General features: G+C 42.2%; 1 pseudogene; it reads right to left on the reverse strand.

The window, feature by feature from the left end:
* Positions 1-226: 226 nt before the first annotated feature.
* LOC144647920 (dapdiamide synthesis protein DdaC-like) lies at positions 227-8,829 on the reverse strand (annotated as a pseudogene).
* Positions 8,830-11,776: the final 2,947 nt, after the last annotated feature.

An 11,776-nucleotide genomic window follows, 5' to 3' on the forward strand; every position in this document is an offset into this window, starting at 1 on the left:
AGGGTAAGTCGACTTTATTTACAAAAAAACCCGTTATTTTCCATACAAACCCTTAAAAATCGAATCTTTGTAACACAACACCGCTCGTAAGCAAGAGTCACGTCCAAAGGTAATCTGATAGAGAGCTCGGGCCGCTTGTGATCAGTACAAGAACATTCTGTTTCATAAGGGCGTTTTGATTCAACAGTTGAAGGGTTTATCGTTGTTCCTTCTCGACATTGTCTAATCAAGCAGTCAAAAAGTAGGCGAGCACCTTTCTATCGTCGGTAAAACCAAATCCGTGAATGTTGAACAGCCAGGTTATCCATTACCAGTAAATCGCCGCTCCTCCACTGAAACCCCACTGTACTGCGCATTCCCACGTCTTAGCCCGGATGTGCTGCAACGCTTCTGGTTCAATCTCGCTTCCGTCGCCATAGTAAGTGTGGCAGGGAAACTTATCATCCGGGATCTCAGATGCCTGGAACGTTGGCATGGCCTTGTAGTATGAGCCGTGGTGTGAGTTAGCCTGGATATTTTCTCTCCGGTCACCGGATGTCGCATAAAGACGTCTCTGTTTTGCCACAAGTACAAATCTCCGTTCGGGTCCCACGTGACACTATACCCTTGTTGTTTTGCTCGAGGCGCGACATCCTAAAAACAGAAGAAAGAAATTATACTTGCAACCCCGTTTCCTGGGGGAAAGCATTACCAAGCATTACTTCTGACCATGTAAGACTTCTTATTTTTCATACACGAAGACATCACACTTAACTTTTTTAAGTGAAAAAAAAAAGTTGACACTAAGAAGAATCGAACCCGGGTCGACGGTTTTACAAGCGGGAATCATCCCCACTATGCCACCGACGACCAGCTGCCAGGACAGTGATTTTACTGGATAGAAATCGTAACCCCATTATAAAGGCTAACCGCAAGCTCTCACAACAACAACAACAACAACCTTTACACGGCGCTGGGGGTCGAACAACAATGCAAACAAAGACAACAACAAACTAATGGATCGACACTAAAAAAATACAACATACTAGTATGTAATGCCAGGAGCGACTGAACCAACGAGCAGAAAGCCCTCATCACCGACAGAAACCGAAAATGGGACGAAACGACGAAACAGCACCATAGGATGGCCCCCCATGCATGACAAAAATGACAGGGACCACGAGAGCTCGAGGCGGAACCGCGGTGGACTGCAGCGCCACCACCACCTAAGTATCCGAGGAAGAGAGGCCACGGCCAGCGGGGGGGGGGGATCGCCTGGTCGCCCTAACGTGGTATAATATGTCATCCGCTGTCTCCACATGGTCTGAAGCAATGTTTCGAAGTGATTTCCTTTTCTGGGTCTACTCCACTTTCAAGATGGCGGCTGGGCGCGGAGAAAACCGCCATTTTGAAAACTAATCACCGAGAAGACCCTGGGGAGGGTCGAGGTCGGTTATACGTGCACCCTGAAATAACCAATGGACCAAAAGGTACCCGTCCGCCGTATTTTCAAAGGTTTACAACACTGCGCAAACGCTGTTTGTATAAAAATCTTGCATGTAATGCAAGAGTGTTTTGAGGGAGTAGCCTTCTACGCAGAGCTTCATTTAAAAATAGTTACCGTATTTATTCGATAGCGCCCAACTAAGCGCCCACCTCGAAGAAGCACCCACCCTGTAGGTAGGAAAAGTTAATAAGCGCCCAGCCTCGAATAAACGCCCACCCCCACCTCCTAGAAAGAGGGCACAAGAGGAGTATTGACTATTCCAGGTATTGAGATTGAAATTGACTAAGTACTACGACTACTGAGAGACTGCCCAGGAGACCGCGTTTTCTTAGTATTTTTACAGAAACTTTCAATGAACAGTTAAAATTCAGCTTTGATACATCTTCACGTTTTGTCATTAAACATTGTTTTCTTGCTAAAAATGGCGAAAATTTAATAAGCGCCCAGCCTCGAATAAGCGCCCACCTCGAATAAGCAACCACTCTCAAGGTCCAAAAATTTAATAAGCGCCCAGGGCGCTTAATCGAATAAATACGGTATACCTCCTATCCCCCACCGCCCCTCGGCCACCCACCTCCGCGTTTGCGCCGTGTTTTTTGTTTGTGACGAGGCCAGGGGAGGATTGGGTGGGTCAAACAAGGTAGGTTAATGAGAATCAGATGGAAAAATAATTCCCTGACACATTAATTCTAAAATATTTAATAGTGATCTCGAATTGTTTACTCAAGGCAAAACAGACCGATTTCCGCGCATTGTATAGGGAACGATCGACAATGTGCCATAATCAGTCTTTTGATATATTTCTTATATCCTTCAACTAAGGGAATTATAGCTAGTATCATTAACTGAACCCAGCTAGACCCAAATCTAAGGCTGGCGGTCTGTTTAGTTAAATTTATTTCTCAAGGCGGGGCTGAGGGGAAACAAACTAAGGGCGCATTTTTTATATTTACAATTCTGGAATGAGAATGGCCAGAAGATGAAATGCGCGAGTTTTTCTATTCGATTCCGCATAATTTTTCTATTCCGGATTGGACAAAACGCCATTCCATCCATTCTGCTCTCAGGGGCAGAATGAACAGAATGTTGCGAATGAAAATCCAAGATGGCGGACGGCATTGCCTGTGATTCGAGGGATATGTCTCCTCTTCATGATGAATAGCACTGCCAGAACATTCGTCAAATTCATTACAGTCTCCGTACTTTCTTCTTCCCCTTTATTAAGTAGAAAAATTGCTGTGATAATGGCTGCAATGGCAGCCTTATCGCCGGCCGCCATATTTGTTACACAATGTTCACTTGTGCCAAAAACGCGCACATCATCTCGCCTATAAGGGCGTTTTTAATGCAGGCAATCCGAATTATTCCTAGCACCCTGTACCAATCGTTCTTATTTCAGAATTGTGGGTAAAAATAAACGCGTTCTAACTATATTCCAACCTCTTTGTTCTAAGTGAAAAACACGTGCTGCCAGTTCATGTAGTCTCCGCGCGATTTGTCCGGCAAGTAGCGCACATAACGCAGTTTCTTTTCTTTAAACTTCCGCACAACTTCAGGATCCAGTTTGGAGAGAAGTTCCTTGTTTTTCACCAGCGGTGTTTCACCACCACAACCATCGGCAGGCTCTTTTAGGCAGAAAAAGAACAGCTATGAAAAGCATATATAAAACATAGTTAGTAGCTAAGCAAGGGACATGTCAGAAAGAAAAGAGGCCGTTTGAAGATCATCCGAATATCAAATGATTTATATGAAATAATCTATTTCTCAGTCGTGTTTCCCGGGATTGGGTCTTTAAACAATGCTTCTTTGCTGGTGGCTATTATTGATAACTTATTTTAACTGGACACAAAGGTCATAGTTGAGCGACGTTCGATCAACGTAAAGTCAGAGAGAGGAAAAAAGAGGTTGAGGAACTCTTTCCTCCTCCAGAGGCTCAGAAGGGTTTTTGGTGCAGAAAGAATCCGCTGAGTGAGTGAGTGAGCGAGTGTAGGCGTCTCCCGTCTTTTGCGCCTATACTCACGTCACACAGCCGGATGTCCATAACAAACGCGTCATAGTAAATGCGCCAAAGAGAACCTCTGTTTGTGGAGAGAGGTCGAGAAACTGGAAGAATGGACTTCAATTTGGAGCAGAACCAATCTAGCAAATCAGGGACGCGCGGTGTGACAGCGGACCCATATACTTTGGGAAGTCACACAATTTTGTTGGGGGAAGAATGCGTGATGACTACAAAAGAAAACGTTTACGTTAAAAGCCATGCGTTAGCCTGCGTAGCTGGCGGTATTAGGGACCTTAAGATACCAGGACGGGACGAGCTAGGACGGCTACCGGAAGTAATTTTAGAAAATCAGGCATGCGCACGAGACCTCTCCACTCATCTCCCCGCCCTCCTTTTTTCTCGGCGTTCTTTTTTTTTTTTTTTTTTTTTTTTTTTTTTTTTTTTTTTTTTTTTTTTTTTTTTTAATTTTTTTTTTTTTTTTTTCGTGCGAGGGATAAAGAGGAAAAAAAAAAAAAAAAAAAAAAAAAATAATGAATATAAAAAAAATATTATTGGGTTTAAAAGGGCGAACAAGCACGAAGCCGCGGCAACGAGCGGCTGAGGCTTTTGGGGGGGGGGGGGGGGGGGGGGGGGGAAGGAGTTGAAATATCATATTTCATTTCCTCCTCCCCAAGCTTCTCGCGGCTGCGCCGCTTTCTCGCCGGCGCGCTTTCAAATCCAATACCACCAGCTACGCAGGCTAGCCTTGCGTCGGCTTACCTTGGAGGGGAAAATATCATTAAAGGCCATTTCATTGTGTGGTTCTATCGTATAACGTGCTGGTTCGTTGCTGGCGGTGTAGGTGCCAACTCTTTTGTCAATTTGCGTGCGAAAAGCGTTACCGCCTTCATAGGTCAAGGTTTTTCCTTGAATGGCTTGAGAAATGATCGAGAAGTCCTCCGCTATCTTAGCTGGCAGATAACGGAATAATATGGCGGGGCTATGTGCCAAGTTTTCCTCAACGTATTCCATGCATTATTCAGTCAGCTCCGCGAGAGACGACTGGTGCCTATTAAGAACTCTCACACCAAATGGGAATGAATCTCTTGGCTCCGCTAGGAACTCTGGGAAACCACCACCCGAGGAGCCTGGGAGAAACTGCCTGTCTCTCATGTCAGCTTCGACTTAAATTTTGTTACCAGCTCCTCTCTGGATATTGGCTCAAAAATGCTGGCTGTCGCTGCAGTACAGTACGTATTTGTGAAGGGGAAAGATGGCTAGCCGTTTTCGTGCTTGGAGATTTCAAGCCGGATAAAAATCTCCAACCTGTTGCCAGTGCAGGGGCTCTCATGATCTGCGAATGGTGGCAAAAAAGAAGAAAATATTGCAGTTCAGTTATCGGACTTAGGGATATCAAATGGTCTTTTCGAGCAACTGCGAGCATGCGAGCAAATCGTTTTTCTTTGCGAGCACGAGCATTGACAAAAACTAGCCTTGCGAGCAACGAGCACTTTTCAATAAGCTACCCCACTAAAAACCGAGCATGTGAGCACTTGTAAAAATGTGCGAGCACGAGCAAACGAACACTAAAACACTAAAATTTTGCGAACATTCCGAGCAAAAGCTTAATTTTGCGAGCACTACGACATTTTGAGGGACCCTTCATGACCCCTGGACTTGTCTAATTCACTATTAATTCATCATCAACAAAAAAACAACAACAACAGCAAAATAAAGATGATAAAGGTTACGACAAAAAAAAAGGGTGACTTGGCGGATCTAGAAAAGTGTCCGGAAATTAAATAGAACTGGACATTATGAGCAGACCATAAATATTTAAAGGAAAATAAATACACGTGCACATTAACCATTTGGCTTCAACAATATGCACCGATATTTGTCCATGGACATTATCCGTTTCTAGAAGATCACAGTTTTCCTCGAACTTCGCTCTTGGAAAACTGTTCGCTTCTCGGAAGAGATCATGTCCGCGACCAATTTTCAGTGCTAACAATTATCCTGCAAAATCGCGGGGAATATCACATAATACTAAGCCGACGAGGCCGTAGGCCGAGTCAGCTAAAATCAGACGATATTCCGCAAGATTGGGCAGGATAATTGTTTTGTTATTCAACAAATTGTCAACGAAACACATTTTGCACATAAAAAACTGTAATTATGCAGCGTTTTACAAGATTTCGGACGAATCTTCGCAACCTACGAATATCGCAGGATATATGTTAAGTACGGATGTCAGATATCGTTAACATTTTGACCATATATGGGCAGCGCGCGCATCTGTTGAATAATCGCGCCAAATTAAATGGAGGTTATTGTTTTTATATCGGTGAGACATGGTTCGCGAGGACGATCAGGCTGCACCGGGCCGAGGCTTGAGCTGCGCTACACGCCATCTTCCGAACACCAATAAAATTCACTGTCTTTTTGCTTTTGACGCGCGTCATTCGAAGGCAGCTGCTTGCCGCGCGATTAACTTAAGGTCATTGCCCTGAAATAGAACTGAACACAATTTTTTAACCAAACTTCGCCTACTGGTTTATTACGTTAAGGGAACTTAAATTTTGAAATAAAAAGGAAGACCTTGTATATTCCATATAATTCCTTTAAAATTCCTCTACGAGTACTAGCAAAGTACACGTTTTTAACGATAATTTATTTTATTTTTCAAACACAAGAATTGATCTGTTTTCATTTTACAGAAAGAATTTGATCACTACACCCAAAATATGAGAAAAAATTGATAGGTCACCAGACTCGTTTACGAGAAAGCGACAATTTACTTCTCTCGCGGGCTAAGCCACATAGAAAAAGCCGCCATTTTGTTTATGTGCGCGCGCGCTCGCGCGCGCTTATTACGCGTAAAATTCTGCGCAGTAAGGATGCGCAATGCAATACAGGGCAATGACCTTAAAATGTTTTCTTTTCTTCAGAGTGAGAGATACAATACATATCTAATTAACCTTGTTTTTTTGGTCCCTACTGTAAAATACGGACCCTCCTTCGCGCTTGGGCCATAAATCGACATGAAAAAGCTCGGTCCCATATTTTACAATAGGGACCTCGACAGATGCTTAATGAAATTTTCGCGATATTTTCGCTTTTTCGATAGGCTGCGCAGCAGGCGCATGTGTAGTTTTGGGTGCACATTTAGGAAAGCGCGAAAGGCGAGAGACTGCCACGCGTTTCCCAAACGCGCGCTCAAAACATAATTTATGTATTATAAACTATGGTGAACGTGTATCCATGCAAACGAGTACGAGTAGAATTAGTATAGAATTGTAAGTCACAGTTGATAATTTTTTTTTAATTAGGGATCTATAATTTCAAGCCTTTTTGTGCTTTCTATAGACTCCGTCTGAACCTAATAGTAATAATAATAGGTGATATATATAGTATATATTGCAATAGGTGATGGAAGCAATATAGTTGAAAGTACTGGTTGTGTGTGTTGTTTTGCGTGTTTTCTTTCGCTATTTTGTAGTTCCTGATATTCACCTCTGTAAATTATCGAATGTTCACCTTTTCTTGGGCGAATAATTTTTTATTTTTTTATTTTTATTTTTTTTATTGAAGGGAATTTGACTTTACAATATTAATTATTTAAAAAGAAGACGAACAAAAAAAAAATACAATATTGATAATACAAAGAAAAATTACACAATTTCACTACATAAAGTACAAGTGCAAGGTTGGTTTACAACAGAGTGTTTTAAATACAATTTTTAGCGGAAACAAGGGAAAAAAAAGGAAGAAAGTGGGGAAAAAGGCGGGTGGCACATTCTAAGTGGAAACATTTTGAGGCGGTAGAGTGCATAATGTTGTCCATTTTGATCTAAATTTCGACAAGGTGTTGTTTTTAAAAGCGATTCTGCTTTCACAAAGGATTTTGTCTTTGAGAACGAGATAAAAAAATTTAAAGCTTGGGGGGCTGTTATCCAACCAAGCTTGGAAGATGTGATATTTCCCGATGATTAGAACATGGTTTAAGGCGTAAAACGTTTATAAGAACAATTCTCCGATCGTGTCTCGTTCCACCTAATAACAATTTCACGCCAAAAATTTTGCGTAATGGGGCATTCATACAAAAGATGAGCTAAAGTTTCGTCCGGAAAATTGCAGCGCTCGCAGCGAGGTGACGTTTTCAGTCCCATTTTAAAAAGACGTTTGTTTGTGGGAAGGATGCCATGAATGATTTTATATTGGAAACATCTTAGTTTGTTTTCTACCGTGACTTTAAAAGGCAATTGGTAGATAGCTTTCGGGGATAAGTTTTTTCCGACTAGTTCTAGTTCTATATTTGGGGTGTTAAGAGCTTTCAAAACAAATAGTTCGCGAGCGATTTTGGCAGTGACATTAGAGGGTGTTAGGTTATCTCTGACAGCCTTATTGGAGGGTATTTGCTGAGTATTTGAAAGGGAGTTTTTCCACCCACTAGGGATTGCAGGGAGGAAGCCGAAACATTTTAAGAAATTCACTTTTAGACCGCATTTCTTTTGAAATTCGGCTCTGGAGAAGAACCTACCATCTTCCAAAAGGTCGCGTATTTTAATCACACCCTTTTGAAACCATGTCAGAAAAAAGATCGGTTTTCCATCTATTCTAATGAATCGGTTGTTCCAAATGATTTCATTCCCGTATTCATCAGCAGATGAGGGGTCTGTAGAGTGTATCTCCTGCCAGGCCGAAAGTATTTCTTTGTAGAAGGAGGGTAATTCTGAAGGCAGATTTAAGTCATGTATATCAAAGTTACATTTAAAAAGGAATGTGCCACCGAGGTGGGTTGTGGCCAAGGAAAAGGCAGCACACCATTTACTATCACCAGCTTCACATAGTCGCTTTGCCCACGCAGCCTTAAGAGATTTGTCCATCCGGCATAACAACGTCAACCATGTTAAGACCACCTTTATCAAGAGGACCAATAAGAGTGTGCCGATTAATTTTATCCGGCTTCATTTTCCATACGAACCTGAAGCAAATATCGTTGACTTGTTTATACATATGGTGGATGGGACTGAGAGAACAGATGTGTTGTAGACTAGTTTAGAGATGGAAAATACATGACTAGTTTATATCTGGAAAATACATGGTTTTAGGCAATACATTAAACTTAGCTGTAACCTCAGATAACAAAGAAGTGATTAACCTAGAAATTATTTAAGTCTTCTAAGCTACAGACTCTTTCCGGGGCATCATCAACAGAAATTTTGAAAAAGACTTTACCATCAACTGTCCACACACTGTGCCAATGGTTCAACTTTTTGGTTTTCCAGACTTTGTTGAAAAGTTCGCGGCGTCTTCTGGCGAGGTTCTCATTGATGTATACGATGTCTTCTCCAGGGAAAACATGGTTTAAGGTGGCCGAATACAGTTTTCGTGCCGGCGCGCAATGCTGACGTATCTCGCGCGGGCGAGCACCCAAAAGAAAAAGAGCCATCTGACCGCACAAAAAGCCACAGGAACGGGAGGAAAGAAAAGGGACAACCGACCCGCGACGATGGCGCGCGCCCCGCCGGAGCCCCACCCCGGGCGGCGCCGGGCGGAGGGGCGGGGCGCCCGCCGCGGTGAGAGAGAAGGAGCAAGGAGAGAGAGGGGGGAGGGGACTGAGCCCCAATTATTAAGCCACCTTAAGCTTTGATTCTTCAACTGCTTGAGAGCGCTGTATAGTGCTTTCTTAGCTTCGTACGATTTAAATCTGGCAATGATTGGCCTGGGTTTTTTTGATTTCTTGTTTGCGGATAACCGGTGGCAGATGTCAACATTGTTGCGAATAGGGACGTTGAGCACATTTCCGAGCTTAATAATTTGTTCGGCCAGGTTTTCTTGGGAGCTCTCTGGAATTCCATGTGAAACTCTAGATTATGTTTTCTCGAGTACTGTTCGAAGTCGTCAATCTTGTTGATAGATTGCGGTGGCAAGGTCTTCGGCCATTGTGTCATTGTCTTCTTTGACTTCTTTGAGATTAGCTTTTAGAGACTTGACTTTTTTTTAAGGTTTGGTTTTCCTTTACAAGCTCTTCCACTTCAGCTATATGAAAGCTTAGCGATTCGTGTAAATCGGCGTATTGCTTTCGCAAAGTTTGGTTGTCTTCTAACAATTTGTTGGTATTGTCTCGGTGTCAAAATCTCGCGGCGCATATCCGCCATTTCGCTGCTATCGAAAGTTGAAGGCATAATTCTTACCGATTTGGCAGGCGGAGTTTTGGAATCAGGGGAGCTGCTGCTGCTGCATCTTTCCTGCCGTTTTCCCCGTAAATAAAAGGTGATAAGGCCTTCCTTGCTTTAATCTTCTTCGGTCATCGGGAAGATAAAGAAACGGACTACGGAAAAGTCCGTCCGGCCGCCATGCTGCCGTATGCAAAGCCCCATTAGTGGGCGAATAATTGCTGAACATTTCGACTGTTGTGAAAATGTAATCTGTGTTGTCAAGCAAACTTGACACAGCACGAAAAGTTGGCTTCGCTCACTTGTGACTCGCGTCAAAGGTAAGACAAATATGAAAATATGAATGACTATCTTTGACACCGATGTCAATGGTAAGCGAGTCCTTTGATACCGCCTTTGACAGGGATTTGACGCGAGACAAAGGTATCCTTGACCCTGGTCAAAGTCGCATTTCACTATTCCTTTGTCGCAGCTTTGATAGGCGTCAAAAGCGTAATATCTTTGATCAAAATCAAAGATGATATGGTCTTTGTCACAATCAAAAGTATCTCAAAGTTTGGCAAAGATGGCCTATACCACCTTTACCCTAGGTCAATGGTATGGGTTAAATCCAATTTTTCGCGCCGTGTAATGTCTGCAATTTGCATCAGCGTGCCGATGAATTTCAATATAAAAGGAACATTCTATTTACTGCTAACTGCTCGTGTTTATGCAAGATCTCGTTTGATAAGGGCCACAAGCAACATCAGTATCCACAACTTATAAGTAATAGCTTCCGCTAAAACCCCATTGCCGTTGTTGGGATGTGTTCGTACATGGTGCTCGACTCAGTACGCTTGACCGCACTTCAACGTAAAATAATCTTGCGTCTATGTTAGTCTTATGCTGTTTTGGCTTAAAAGTGGGAAAACTGAACTAAATTCTTTAGAATTTCAGTTCGAATCCTATCGGCGAAATCTTAAGAGTTTCCTTTCTACACATAAGCTTACCTGAAGTTATTTAAATCTTGTTCACGAGATCCTCGAGATCAAAATTAGAAATTACAAAAGAATATGCGTAAGCTTTATTTATATTTAAGACAGTTAAGCCGTCACAACAATAAATAATGTACTCAGGTGTAACGGATTGCAGATGTGGGTGTATGAGGGCAGTAATAGGACATCTGGGACCTGGCTGATGATGAGAACCAATCAGCTGCAGGGCCGTTAATGCATTAATGATTAACGGCCTGCTAGGAGTCATTTGCGGCCCACAAAGCGCGTGTTTTCAATAGGGCGGTTTTTAATTTTGCCGCTTGTATTGATAATAATGAGTACATCTCTAGCCAACATAAACAGCTAAAAAGATGCCATTTAGTCAGTAAACTGTCAGAAAAATGGATTTAGTAAGTAAACATCAAAGAAAGAAGATTATTCAGTTAATTTGGGCGATTTTACATCTTTTAACAGCTTCAGATGGTATCGTTTTGCAAAGTAAGCAACAATTTTTAACTTTTCAAATGCAATTTGTTGCGAAAATCCTAGAACTCATAACTGAAACGACAGTTCAGAGCTTGTTAGGAAGATCAGAACTGACGGTGCAATGGGTCTCAACCTGTCTCAACAAGAGCCAGTCGGGGTCACATTGAACTGAAATTTACAATTCTTTTTCAAAACATTGTTAATTATCCTAGAAATTCCCTCAAATGTGACCGTTAAAAAGTCGACGTCTTTTTTTACGGTAGTCAAAGTTTGCCATTTGAACGGTTACGATAGTAGAAAATCGTTGTTATACGCTTAACAGTCAACGCCATTTACAATCTCGTCTTTAGGCGAAATTCAGGAGCGTAGACATCTTTCTGAAGAGTTGTAGGCCTGGCCAACCGGGGCATACTAAAAACTGATACCGATCACTTGGCTACCTAGAAGTTTCGAAGGGTAGTTACGATATTTATAATGAATATTGTTTTCTATATAATATTAGTAGAAACTCAGCTGTGTTCTATTGGAATTTCGCGAATCTGATTGGTTCTCCTACTGTTTTTTTATTCGACGATAGAAAACAGTCGCGCGCGCTCGTAGCTCTTTAAGCAGTAAATTTTCTTGATTTCTGTCTTTAAAGTGGACAATATTGTAGGTTTTGGACTGCAAT

The sequence above is a fragment of the Oculina patagonica genome, chromosome 4, assembly GCF_052425735.1.
Source record: "Oculina patagonica isolate OP01 chromosome 4, crgOcupat, whole genome shotgun sequence".
NCBI classification, from domain to species: domain Eukaryota; kingdom Metazoa; phylum Cnidaria; class Anthozoa; order Scleractinia; family Oculinidae; genus Oculina; species Oculina patagonica.